We start from the raw sequence: 14,769 nt of genomic DNA, 5'->3' as shown, positions 1-14,769 counted from the left end.
TAGTCTAATGCTCTAACCACCATACCACACTGGCTTCAGGAAGTTTCCTTGTTTGATTAAAACATTGTTGTTGCAGACACAGGCTCATTCACAGCTTAATATTAAGACTGTCAACTAATTAAACAGTTTTGAGTTGATTAAACATCTCCATTTCAACCATTGAACTGGATAATTAAATTTAAATGAATTTGTATAGTACAAAAACCACAATATAGGAGTCTTTTTGAGAGACTGTAAGAAGTGTAAGTTAATTTACAATGTGATGAACAAAAGCTGCTTGTTAGAAAGGGCCATCTTTAATTAATATATTTTTAAATGATCTGTTACAGTAACACACCAGAACCAAACTAACCCTTAAAAATAAACAAATGTATCTTTGTGGCCCCACCAAATAAAATTTGCTCTCATTTAAATCAGCCCTTACTGATTAATCAACATAAACTTTGGTTGATTAACTTACGAATTTCACTGCTCTAAGCTTGCAATCCTAGTGAATATATTACATGGATTAGTAAAACTTAACTATGACTAGACAGATAAATGCAATGCAATCAGTATCTCAAATCCCTTCAAGAACATCCCTCACTGTGACTACAGTAACCCTGCCTGGCCTTGTTCAATAGTCAGTGTAAGAGAGGGTTATGTTGACAAAGAGAATAGATCCAGATGGGGGTAGGAAGGGTGATGCTTTCAGAGAAGCAGAAGGCAAGCTACGACAGTTTTCAATGCTAAGCAAATTCAGAGATTGCTTTCACACAACGCATTTGCTCTATGAATACAGCAGTGTTATTTTAAAAAACATCTCTCATTTATATAAACATAAAATGTATGAGTTGGCTTTAAGCCTAAGTGTAATTGTACTTAATACTTAACTTTTTAATGTGGATCATCCAGGGTCATAACATTCTATCAAACTTTTGTTTGCTATTCTCAGCTGGTGTTGAAGATAATTCTTTTGCCCTATATTTAGTAAGGGAGTAGTTGGCTAGCAGTCAAACAGCACACTGAGACATATTTTGCCTACCTCACTTTTTCTTTATTGACAACAATGTACGCCACAATCAAATGAGAAAAATCCTAGTTTTGCCTGTCGTCTGTCTTGAAGTGTTGGACAACTAACAATGCAATATTCAGGGTGTCTTCTCAGAAGTAAGTTCCACCACATTGTACTGTACATGTATTCCACACACTTACATGGGAGTAAGTCCCATTAAATGTAGCAAAACGTAGTTTTGAGAAGACATGCATAGGCTTGTGCATAAGTTATACATAAGCTCTGGGAGATGTACAGTTTTTGTTTAATGACAGGGACCTATGCTTCTCAAGCCCTTTACACAACAAGATAAAAAATAGTGCCTGGGTAAATTCAAGCCATACCCACTAGAAACTGAAGAGAACAACCCAACTTTGGCGGAGGAGGGCACACAGAAATCAATAAATATCCATATATTGCATGGCAACTTGAGATTTACTGAAAGCTTTTTATTTAAATCACCTTTTGGAGTTACCTTGCTGAAAAAAAGAGAATGTTTTCAAGGGAAATTGCCAAAATGACAAGAGGAAATTATTAATTCAACATACTTTCATCCTGTATAATAGTGGTCAATTCAAGTTTTGTTAAGCCAAGTTTTTACAGGCCCCCCCATTTAATTTTGGAGTCATTGGATCCTAAGATATATTAATTTAAGGAAGTTCATGGAAGTAAAGTTTCCCATCTGTCAGGCTTGAGTTGAGGCGGAGAAGCCAGCAATTACAGCAAGTGTGAATACAGGATGGGAAGAGCCGACAGAATGTAGAAGAGACAAGTCCTTGGGAGTCCAAAATTCAGGCTGACCTACTCCACTGTACCAACACCAGTTGGCGTCTCCTCTCTGCTGGGATTGGAATAGCTTCTTGGTTGTTCTCTGAATCTGATAGGATGGCTCCGGCAGGATCTACTCCTCATCTGAGGATGAAGGGTTTTGAGCTGCCTCTCTGCTCATCCCTTTCCTTGGGTCTGAACTCTCCCATCCCTCTTCATCCTCGGATAAGTCCTCCAAGGAAGGCATGACAGTGACTACCCTACCAATTATGCTTTTTCCTTTGCTTATAAGTTTACCCTTCTTGTTGTGAATATGTTGCCAATCACTTAACATGAGTACAAACTGTAGTAACCTTTACCTGTTGTTTTAGTTTTATTGCTGTTTTGATGTTGTGATACTTATATATTATGACTTTGTACATCGCTCAGAGTGGCTCGGTTTCCAGCCAAATGGGCGATAAATAAATCGCAGAAATAAATAAAAATAAATAAATAAATATCTGTTATCTTCACTTCAACCATCTGCACTCCCAAAAAGCCTCTCTAGACGGCTCCTAAACAATGTGGGATGGGTCACATGGGAACTGCTGGGGGAAGGAGAATTGCCCTAAACAGTCTTGGATCCTGAGATAAGTTCACTTCAGGAAGTTGAGAATAAAGATTTCCTGTCCTCTTCTCCCCTGTGCCACATCCCACATTGTTCAAGAGTCCTCCCCTAACTCTATAGAGAGGCTTTTTGGGAAGAGGAACAGGTGGTTGAAGCAGGAAGGAGGGGATAGGAAACATTCCTTCTGTGAACGTGAACTTCCTTATTTTGGAATCTGAGTCGTTAGGTTCTGAAATACTCTCTCTAAAGCAGGAGAGGGGACATTTTCAGAACATAAGAAGAGCCCTGCTTGATCAGGCCTATGGCCCATCTAGTGCAGCATCCTGTTCTCGCAGTGGCGAATCAGCTGCCCATGGGAAGCCAGCAAGCAAAACCTGAGTGCAAGAGCGCTCTCCCTTCCAGTGGTTTCCAACAACTGGTATTCGGAAGCATACCACCTCTGACTATAGAGACAGAGCATAACCCTCATGGCTGGTAGCCATTGATAGCCTTAACCTCCTTTAATCTGTCTAATCCTCTTTTAAATCCATCCAAGGGCTTATCCACATGGGAGCATTACTTCATACTAAAGACACTGTTTTTACCTCAGTTTTCTATTTGCACCATCTACAGTAAGGGCTCAATGCCAGCTGCAAACACGGTGTTTTCTATTCACATTGAGAGGAAGGATCAATCACACAGTTTCCTAATGACCACGCCCTCTAATTTAACATTTCTACTCCCTCTGTTTAGTTGGCAACCAAGCATGCTCAGTTTGTTCTACCAGTTAGTTTCATTTAAAAAAACAACCACCTGGAAGTGCGATTATTTGTATTTTCACTGGTACAATACAGCTGAAATACAAATCTTTGAGCGGTGTTACGCTTTTGTGCGCAAATTAGCAGGAAAAGAAAAATAAGGCACCATTTGCAGCAACATGAAAAAAGCTTGCAAAACGAGGGAGAGCAGTTGTTAGTCAGCCCACAGGAAATGAAATGAAAGGAGGGAGGAGGAGGGAGTTGGTGCAGAAAGGGGAATGATGGACACACCCACCTAAAAGCATCAGAGCACAGCATCTGCAAGCACTGGAGATATGGTGAAGACTTTTTTCTTTCCCTTTTAGTATTATCAGAGGATTGGGTTAGTACAGATTTACAAAGGGAAAACTGTGTGATAACTTCTGTTTGCCAGTAATGTCATGTGAACCACGTGGATTAAAAGGAGATGTGAACGACACCAAACACACACTAAACCACCATGTAGATGAGCCCCAAGTTGGTGGCCATCACTGCCTCTTGTGGGAGCGAATTCCATAGTTTAACTATGCTCTGTGTGAAGAAGTACTTTCTTTTGTCTGTTCTGAATCTTCCAACATTCAGCTTCATTGGATGTCCACAGGTTCTAGTGTAATGACAGAGGAAGAAAAACTTTTCTCTATCCACTTTCTCCACACTATGCATAATTTTATACACTTCTATCCTGTCACCTCTTATTGGGCTTTTCTCTAAACTAAAAAGCCCTCAATTCTGCAACTTTTCCTCATAGGGGAGTTGCTCAATATCCTTGATCATCTTGGTTGTCCTTTTCTGAACCATTTCCAGCTCTACAATATCCTTTTTCAGGTGAGGCAAACAGAACCATACATGGTATTCCAAATGTGGCTGTACTATAGATGTGTATAATGGCAATATGATAGCGGCAGTTTTATTTCTGATATCTTTCCTAATTATTTTTCAGCCTGAGGGCCACATTTGCTTCTACACAACATTCTGGGGGCCACATCAGTAGTGGGTGGGACGGGACCAGAAGCAAAAGTGGATGGAGCAACAAATGTTAATTTTCCCTTTGTACAGTCAGGGCCGGCTCCAGGCATGCCGGGGCCCTTGGGCACCAGCCTGCCCCGGGCCCCTCTGCTCCCCTTCCGCGATCCGCAGCAGAAGCACGGATCGCAGGACAAGAGCTTCTGAGCCACCCGCCATCCCCCCGCTATCCCTCCGCTTCACCTACCTTTCTCTGCTGTTCTTTGTGGCTGCGCGCACTGCGCGCGCAGGGTTACCATCAATCAAGATGGCGGCCAAGGTTTCCGTAAGGGGCTGAAGCCTCTGCTGCCATCTTGGTTGATGGCACGCACACACGCGCATTGCTGCCATCAACCAAGATGGCGGCAGAGGCTTCAGCCCCTTATGGAAACCTCGGCCGCCATCTTGATTGATGGCAACCCTGCGCGCACTGCAAAAAACAGCAGAGAGAAAAGTAGGTGAAGTGGGGGGGTGGCGGGTGGCTCGGAAGCTCCTCCTGTCCTGCGATCCGCAGCTCCTGCTGCAGATCACGGAAGGGGAGTGGAGGGGCCCCTCAGGGGCCTCTGTAGCTCCAGGGGCCCTCGGGTCAGTGCCCCACCTGGCTGCCCTTTAGAACTGGCCCTGTGTACAGTAGGCTAGTTTCTACACACACACATCCCCCTCCATGCTTCATATAAGCAAGAAAAAAGCATTATCAGAGTACAAGGAGACATTCTAGCCAGACATAAATACTGAAAGAGGGTGCAAAACAGGGCCAGTGAGGGGTGTGGCCTGGGGGGAGTCCCAAGGACCGGAGAGAGAGGCCTGGTGGGGCCATCCCTGCTCTAAAGCTCTCAGCTGCGACACGTTGAGTTAGAACTTTCATATTTAGGGTTGCCATCTTTTTATTGTGGCAGGGCTACTGCTTTTGAAAGAGAAGCATGACTAGCAGGTGAAGCTTTTCCCATTGCTGAATCTTTATATTCAGGAGAAGCTTCACTGAGAGATTTCTACCTTTTGCACAGCTCTTAAAGGTGCAGTTACCATGCCAAAATTAACTAAATAAAATGACATTACTCTTTTTTCCCCAGAACCAGATATGGAAGATGCTACTGTCCATCACCTGAATAACCGGAAGGCGAGGAAGATGTTAACTATCCTGTCTGCCTCCCCAGCCATTGTCATACAGAAACCGAGCTCCACCCTCCAATCCAAATCCACTGAGAAAATTGCGACAAAAACTATGGTTTAAATGAACAGAAAGTATATCCTCTTTCAACAAGCCTTCTCAGTGGAGATTTCTGTCCCAGTTTGTATCTGTATTGGATTTGATGTTTTTGTATATGTAATTGTTTTAACTGTTTTTATATGTGCATATGTTTTATATAAGCTTTTATTGTATTGTGAAATGCTTTATAGGATGCAATTCATAAATGAAATAAACGCATAGATAATAACAATATTTAGGCCAGGTGTGAATAACTCATAACCCACTAAGGGAAACATATATCCCAGCCATACATTTTGGCCTGCTAGGCACTTGACTCCCACCCACCTGCTTTTGCAGTTGCAAATAGGCAGCAACAGCTGAAAGTTTATCCAGCCAGTGGTGGGTTCCAATCAGCTTGGAGGAGGGGGGAGGAGCAAAGTTGGGCAGGCCTGATTTAGGCTAAACATGAGGGAAAGCTTGCAAGTATGGTGAAGCTGTGGGACAACCCAACCAATGTAGCTGTAGAGCCATTCGTTTAGATAAGCTTTAGTATGAATACCTTGGCTCAGCTCAGCTGTGTGATGGGCAATGCAAGATTCAAAGAAAGGAGTAATTTGTGCTTAATAAAGGGTATTGCATTTGGCTTGTGATGTTTCTGCCATATATTCCAAAAATAGTCTCCCTGTGTAGAGACCAAAACATTGCCAGCCTATATTTATAATTTGTGATCAGTTACAACCTCTGGGTCCTTTTACACCACAGGCATTTATCCTTGTTTAAAATATATATATAAATGTATATCTGCCTTTCTTCTCTTCCCCTTGTGTAATGCTCTGCTTGCAGTTTTATCTAAACCAGTTGATTTTTCAAGATTGTTCTGAGTTTTAATCCTCCTTCTACAGTGTTTACAATCCAGTCTTTTGCTGAAAATACCAGCACAAGATGTCCTAATCTTTTCTCAGGCTGATAAACAAATAATTGAAAGCTACTCTTTGAAAACAGTTGTTCAACCAGCTGTGCTCCCACAAAGAGGAGGGACAGTCAGGCTCATGCTTAACTCTCCCATTCTAATACATGGGACTATTCTTAAATTTCATTGGAACGTACGATAACAGAATGTCCATAAATTCCATGTTTTCCTATGCCAAATCTTCAGGGGAAATCCACATGTGCTTAGATTGACACTATAGCATTACACCAGAAGTAAAGAAGCGAGTTACGTATAAAATAAATAAGACATAGTGTGGCACAGGAAAACTATACGTAAACGTTGGTCCTGTGGTGGTACAGACTGTGCTATTCACGATGGCTGTAGAGCCCACCTTAATCTGCAGCCTAGAAATAGACAAGGAACTATCATGGGTTGACCTCTAGGTGCTCAGTGAATGCATCTGATGATCCCTGGAGAAATACCTACTCAAATCCACCCGTAACATATTTAGGGCAACATCAAATGCGTACGGTCAACTGCATTCTTAGATGCATCCACTAAAAAAGTCTGCATGTTAGAGAACACAGCAATGATCTTGTTATGATCTGTTTGTAATTCTCATTGACTTCCAGCTTTACTCTAACAGTGCAATCCTGTACCTGTCAACTCAGAAGTCAGTCCCACTGTATTCAACAGGGCTTACTCCCAGGTAAGTGGGTATTAGATTGCACATAGGTATTATAAAATATAGATTGTTTGTGGCTGAGTGACCATTTGCCAAGCTCTGAAGTCAGGTTAATTGCTCTGTGGTTCCCTAGGTTCTTTCTCCCTTCTTGATGGGGAAAGGACCACATTTATTTGTCTTTAGTCCTTTCTGATCTCATTTGTCCTTCATAGCTTCTCAAAGAAAACTGCTGTTGGGTCCAAAGTTAATCTTAATTTCTTTAATATGCTGGGACTGGGTTTCCAAGAGGACTTGCTGCTGAATACATTTAAGTGATATACCTTTTAATTCTGTTTCTTAATCTTTCTAGTCCACATCCCTTCACCATTATTATTTATATTTGATCACCTGGGTTGAAATTTACTTTTTAAATTAAGTGAAATAAAATAATTGTTCCCAACTTTCTTTGTGACATTATTTATTAGCTCACATTCTGGACTGTGGAATGAGCTGCCACATCTTTCTTTCTCTTAGGCCAAAGCTAGATGATTGATTCTCCCCTCCCCCGCAAGAGTATTGAAAGTGGTACAATAGAGCTATCACTGCATAGCATACTCATCTGTCTTTGGTAAATAGGTTTTGCAGGGTTTAGTAGGGCTGCAAAAAACCTGCTAAATCTGATTGACAGTAGGACAAAGCATTATGCCAGCAAAAAAATTGCCAGCCAATTAATGATCGGCATCATCATGACTCCTTTAAAAAAATACAGCAAGGAATAAATACTGCACCAGGTGCACTTAAGAAAGAATTCAAATATGCATGGACATCACTCACTGGTTCACCACATGGTGATTCCCAAATGAATGAAAGCACCAGTCTGTGCCTCCATTGAAAACTACTGTGTTTGAGATGAAGTACCATGAAAGCTCTGTTTGTGGTGTTCGATCACACACATACGCCATCAGGCAATGTTTATAGGTATCAAATGGATGTGTAAATTCTCCTTAGCTGCAGAGAGCAATTATACAAAAAGACTGAGGCAGAGCCAAGGATTGGGCCCTGAGAGCTCAAGCCTAAAATGTGTACTGGCTGGTCATTTTGCATCATTGGTGGCAAGGATGGGTATTTTCCACATGTGTAGTAGAATTCTGTTCTCCAGCTGGCATGCACATATCTGTAGTCATTGCTCATGCTTAACAAAGAAAGCTTATGTTCCATGGCTTGAGTAGTTTTTGAAACAGATTATGGGACCAGAGACTAAAGTTTCTCATTTCAAATTAAACTCTAATGCTCTGTCCATGGCCTCCAACTATTTTTTCCCACCTATCTGCGAAAATTGTCATAGAAATGTAGAAGACAGATGTAAAACTGGGTTCCTTAGTTTATTACTAGTATAGGTAGATTATGCCCTGTATACCTATATATCTTTTTAGGATAGCAATAGCAATGTCCAAAAAAGCTGCATAGGAGATTGATCTAATGCTGGTCACATCTGCACCATACATTTAAAGTACTCTTATACCACTTTAACAGTCATGGCTTCCCCCAAAGAATCTTGGGAACTGTAGTTTGTTAAGAGTGCTAAGAGTTATTAGGAGACCCCTCACAGAGGTTCAGTTCCCAGCACCTTTAACAAATTACAGTTCCCAGGATTCTTAGGGGGAAGTTGTTATTGCAAGATAAACAAGTGCATTATAACGTTTCTTAAGTGATTCCCATTAATCTTCCCATTAGTCTTGTTATTCCGAGGCTTAGTCCCCTCCCCCCAGCCTAGAAGAAAGATTGTGGGGTTAAGCCCTAATGAACCTAACTCAAATTATATCTTGCCTTCTGTTAAAAACAATGTAGTCCCCGTGTTGGATGTCAGAATTTTACTGTCCCCAAATGTAGGTCTTGCTGCATTCAGTTGGTTATGCTTCCTAGAAGTTGATTCGGTCTTATGTATACTTTTAAGAGGAGTTTTAGGCTACTCAAAACCAAACAAGCTCTATTTTTATACTCCCCCCTCCTTGCATTATTAAAGCCTATGCTATATTTCTATTCTGTTACAGCCATGCAGCACCACAAACCTGTGGGCAGCAGCAGGTGGAGTCCCTGGCTGGATTTGATGGCAAAATTCAGTCCACCACCTCTTTAGTAGAGAGGAGGAGCTAGCAGCATCAAATGATGTTTGAGATATTGGAAACCTGCTGGTTTCTCTGTGTGTGTAGTGTGATGGGGAAGAATGCAAGGTAATGCACAGGTTCATGTCACTGTTTCCAAATCCCTTTTCACATCAGAGTGAGTTTAAGTTTTAAAAAATGGTTTAAATTAGGAATGAAAGCAGAGTCAAAATGTATAATTTCCATAGTAATTTGTATTTTTTTTATCATAACGTAGCTGCTATCTTGAAATTACTTTATTCACAAAAATTTACATTGGTTTCCTTGGAACCCACTTTCAAATAACTGCATTTAGGTTTGTAGCCTAATAATCAGAAATAAAATCAATTCATTGATTTAATGGAACTACTAGTGAGCAGATGACTTCAGGATTGTAATGTGTTGTAATCTTGATATATCTGAAATGAGCTCACATACTATTGTAATCCTAAATTGCTAACCACTCGGGCATTCATTTGATAGCTATTACAGAGCAATCCAAATGGTGGGAAGCCGGTGGAGGGGAGACTTGTAGAGCAAGGAGCCGGTGAAATGCTCCGCAGTATCCACTTCCCGCTCAGGAGCCACCGGCCCAGTTGAGCACCAGCTGTGTTGGGAGGTCCATGCATGAGCAGGAAGGCAGAAGCTGGCTCCCAAGAATCGGCCTCCTGGGGAGTAAGTGCTCCCTGTAGACACCCATTACAATTTTTTTTTACTGCGCCAGCCTTTTGGCAGCAGAGATTCTGCATGGATCAGGACCAGGGGAGGTTCTAAACGCAAGGAGGATCTCACGTAAATCGCCTCTGTGGCTCCACCCCTGCCACGTCCCGTTGTCGGAACTTCTGCCAGCTTCCGCTGGCCCTCCTTCCACCGGGCTGGCTGTCCATGGTGGAGCCCCAGCGGTGCCAGCAGGCTCTCGGTGATGCTGCGGCTCAGCCTTGGCGGAGGGTTGAGGCTGGTGGAGGCTGGCGGCACTGGGAGCCTAACAGCACAGCTGGGGTTCCGTGGCATCCAGCTCAGGGGAAAGGTGTGTTGGAATGCACCCTAAAGGTTGTCATTAAATGTATTTTAATATACCAATTAAACTTTGCAGTCACATAGGTAGATCATAGATATAACATGTTGTGTAAACATCTCAAAATATTGATAGCATAATGGCAGTGTATACAAAAAATCCACACATCTGAAAATTCTGAAAAAATGCCTACATTAATAACACAGCAGCCACGAATATAGTTAATCCTGGACAAAGGTGGTGGTGAAAAAAGTTGTCTCAGTTGGCCTCTCTCTTTCTGATTTGCTCTCTATGGAGCTTGGAAGTGCCAAGGCTATTGTTAAACAGCGGCTAGTGCAGCCTTTCCCGACTAGTGGGCCACCAGATGTTGTTGGACCACAATTCCCATCTTTCCTGACCATTGGCAATGCTGGCTGAGGCTGATGGGAGTTGTGGTCCAACAACATCTGGTGGCCCACTAGTTGGGAAAGGCTGGGCTAGTGGATATTGATACTCAAGAGCTCCTTGCAGCTGCTTTGGGTCCCTGTTCCCCTCAGTCACTGGGTCTATCAGGTCTTCCTTGCAAAGATGGGATGCCCTATCTAAGCTGGTTATCCGTCCACAAGTATAGGAGGGCATTCTCTCTGGCTCAATTTAATGTCTTACCTTCTAAACTTCTGGAGGGTAGATACGATAAAACTCCAAGTAACAATAAATGCTGTCCTTGTGATAGCGGTGAAGTGGAGTCTATTTTACATGTTTTGTTCAATTGTAGGTATTATGAAGGGGCCGGAAAAGATCTAATATACCCTATTATGTAGTCTTTCCCAGACCGCCCTTATGAGTTTCTTCTGACTGTTCTACTTGAGGGTTCTGATAAGGCAACCGCTGTACAAGTGGCCAAATTTTTGAACTTGGCCATTTTGACCAGACCCTATAAGATTGTAAATGGCAATTAATTCCACTGAACTGCATTTCTGTCTGCCATAGCTTCTGTTACCAAGTAGTCTTATTTTTAATACTTAATACTATGTTTGTAATTGTGATAGGTTGACTGAAAATAAAGATTGACTTGACTATAGTTAAACTGAAGCACTACTATTTAAGCTGATCCACCTCCACTGACTTCTGTGAGACAACCAGTTTAAATTCTAAATACAACATTTAAAAATAATTAAGCTGTGGATTATACATTAGCCATTATACAAGTTTTGTTCCTAAAAAAGATTGAGTTACTATCTTGTAACAATTTTCTCTGGAGTAATCGTGTACATAATAGTAGAATCTCGGAGAGCCTTGAGAAATGCATTTTCACTGTCTTAAGGATCACATTTTAAACATTTTAATTTTGAAAATTATCATTAAAGGAAAAAATTGCAAGAATACCCTGTGCTGCCATGGATAACTTTAGCTGGGTGTTTATAGTTCAAGAGTTTTAAGGTTATAACCTGTATTGCTGCATGGGGCTGTATTTTACAAACCTAGGAACTTCTTTTTCAAACTTATCTGAAGATAATAACATTTCTACATAAGTAAATTGCTATGTTGCATATGTAATAATTACTCTGAACAGATAATATAAGAATGTACTAAATACTGTTCATTTCTTATTTATTATAATTCATGATGCTCTTTCAATTACTGCTTAATGTTGCAATATATCAGGCCAAACATTTGCCACTGACAGTCAAAAACATTTTTTTCAGAGCGAGTGAGCGAGCGAGATAAGGGCGGGGTTGAGAGAGCAATGCCCTTCGAGCAAGACTGTTTCTGCAGCTGTTGTGTACATTAATCCACAGAGCAGATCTCCAAACCCTAAATATAACCAGCAGTATCATTTTACATGACACATACTCTCTCTCCCTCCCTCCCTCCCTCCCTCCCTCTCTCTCTCTCTCTCTCTCTCTCTCTCTCACACACACACACACACACACACACACACACACACACAAAATTAAAAAGAGTGACTTTTAATATGGGACAGTATTAAACTAGACTTTTTTTCTTTAAGGAGGTAATACAAACTATTTGTGTGATTTTAATGTTGGTGAATATAAAGCAGTCGTTTCAACTGTAGTTAAGAGAGGGAATAAAAATGAATATTTCTTATCCATGCAATTTATACATTTTTGTCTTCTGTTGACTCTACTCAGAATAACTAAACAGGAATGGGAGGAATTTGGACTCTCCCCTGCCCTTCATGCTCATGATTCTGTAGATTATTTTGTTTCTATTTAATCTCATGTGCCTCTGTGTAATTTAAGACAGAGAACTTTGAAAGTTACTTGCTTCTCTGATATGATTTATCAGCAATAATTACCGTTCAGATATAACATGGACATCCCCAAGACCCTCTGTGCATCTGTGCTATCTCATCAAAACACAGTCCCTCTTGAAAGTTAAAGACATTACCTTTTCTGATTCGTCCAGATGTTGAAATCCAACTCTGGCACACAATCACAGTGACAATGATTCTGAAGTATGAGATTAAAATGAATCTGAAGCAAGTTTTCCTTCAGGTCCTTCGGAACCAAAATGACTTGGGGTCCATCAGGCGGGTAGGAAAAGGCGTTAACCTTGGTTTTGGGGAAGATGGCTGTAAGAAGCTGGACAACCTGTCACCACTGAAGCAATAGCATTTGTCAGTTTGCAGGTCCCAAGTTATTTTGAGACACATAAACCATGTGCCTGTGAAACATTCCACCTCATTGGACAGGATAACACTGAGCAAAGGGATTCCACTGGTGAAACAGCACCTACAGGGGGTGGGGATCATAGTTTTCTGTCCTTCCACAATATTTTGATAGTTGCTTATGCATTTTTGACATGACTCATTCACGAGAAAATACCAAATGGATTTTACATCAACTCTTGTCAAAGCAGGACTTATTTTTAAATTAGAAAATAGTGGGATTTAAGCTCTTCCTTGTTTATTCTTAAACTCAGAAGGCATGAGATGCCTAAGATTACAAATCACTAATAAAGATTTAAGATTTTAACTAGATAGATTTGAAGGCTAAGAGTATTTTTTTTTAAATCAAATGTTTTAAACATTCTGGGAACAGTCCAGCCAAAGTTAATCCCTTTCAGTCTCGTTGGTTTCACTGGGACATATTTATACAAGTGCTTAATTTCCCAGTGAAATCAAGGGATTTTAATCGTGCTTGGCTAATGCATTCAAATCAAGTTTCAGTGGGATGTAGCCTGAAAATGCAATCCTAAACGCCAGGAGAGGCATATAAATGTATAGTGTCATAGTGCCTGTAACGATTCCATGAGGACATGGTTTGTGAGGTGAGGTGCCACTGATGTTTTAATAACTCCTTCCTAAGCATCTGTGGCTAGTACTGTATGTGAAGCCTTGACACTTTTTGTACATAAATCTCACTGAAATAAACAGGAGCTTTTTATGGGATTATGGCTCAGAGGTTTAACCTAAAATTTACTTAGCCAGCATTATTATTATTATTATTATTATTATTATTATTATTATTATCATCCTCACCCTCATCTAATTTAGTCACAGGTGCTTTTGAAATCAATGTGAAAATCATGAGAAACTTAATTCCCATTGGGACCTAGCTTAGTCTCGATTAAACCATTTATTTCTTTTAGTTAATTTTATTGTTATTTATTACCACTTTTGAGCATCACAGGGCCACAGGATACACTGAAAAAAGATGATGGAGTGCAAAAGCACTTCCCTGTCCTCGTTTGACTCTGCTGGTGAGAGCGTGGCACAGCTTTGAATAAGGCAGTTTCTCTGCCCCCCACACCACCACCTTAGGATTGCATAGTTCATGTGGAAATGTTGATCCCTGATAAGCAGGGATGTGTGCACATAGCACGCATGTGTGCGATCAACCAAGATGGCGGTGGAGGCATCAGCCCCTTAGGGAAGCCATGGCTGCTATCTTGATTGATGGCAGGGTTGCGCCCACAGCGCAACCAGTATTTATGTCAAGGGAGAGGTAGGTACGTGAAATGTGCATGTGTGTGTGCACGTGCCAGGGCCTGGCGCAGGCTGGTGCCGGCCCTGAGCCCCATCCACCTTGCCCTCAACATGCGCCTCTCTTCTCCTCGCCAGTCTCTGCAGCTCGGCTCCCGCCCAGAAAATCCAGACCACTTAATGGGCTAAGTGGGTGCCGGGTAGCCGGGCTATAATCTGGGTAAAATCCAGCTAACTGGGCAATATGGCAACCCTATGCGAACCCCTTCATAATAAATAATAATAACTATATACCCTATAAGACACCACAGTCTCTGCTGACCTTCATTCCAAGGAAACCAAACCCTGGATAAAGTGCATGAACCCCTGGAACTCTCTCACTGCTCAGAGACTGGTGTGCATGCAGTCATATTATAAAGGATATGTATTACAGATAAAGAACTGGGCAGTTTCTCTGGGTGATATCCAATTTTGTCTGCCTGCCAGTGGAACAGATTTCTGCTTATGCAATTGGACTTCTCTGTTCCCTCCCCTCTGTACCCCCCATGCACCCCCCAAATCCAGAGACTAGAGGGATCCTCTGGAGCAGATTTGGGGAGGGTGCAGAGGAGAAGAAAGGGAGGAGAATTCCTCTCATATGATGCTGGATGTCACCCTCTCCCTCTGAATGTTATTAGTTTGGTATCCTTTTTAAAATTGTTTCATTAGATTTCAG

The 14,769-nt window shown here is 41.5% G+C and overlaps 1 protein-coding gene across 3 annotated transcripts in view; it reads right to left on the bottom strand.

The window, feature by feature from the left end:
* MYPN (myopalladin) overlaps positions 1 to 14,769 on the bottom strand; it is a 125,669-nt gene that overhangs the window by 74,521 nt on the left and 36,379 nt on the right. Inside the window, exon 1 of one of the 3 annotated variants that reach the window (XM_061635166.1) lies at positions 12,518 to 12,720. The exons of the other annotated variants lie outside the window; for them this stretch is intronic. The gene's annotated coding sequence lies outside the window, so the exon portion shown is untranslated. Of the gene's footprint in view, positions 1 to 12,517; positions 12,721 to 14,769 lie in introns of those variants that run through there. 3 annotated transcript variants of the gene reach the window in all.

Source organism: Rhineura floridana, chromosome 7 (assembly GCF_030035675.1).
Source record: "Rhineura floridana isolate rRhiFlo1 chromosome 7, rRhiFlo1.hap2, whole genome shotgun sequence".
NCBI lineage: Eukaryota > Metazoa > Chordata > Lepidosauria > Squamata > Rhineuridae > Rhineura > Rhineura floridana.
The sequence above is the reverse complement of the archived record's forward strand: the minus strand, read 5'-3'. Positions and strand labels throughout refer to the sequence as shown.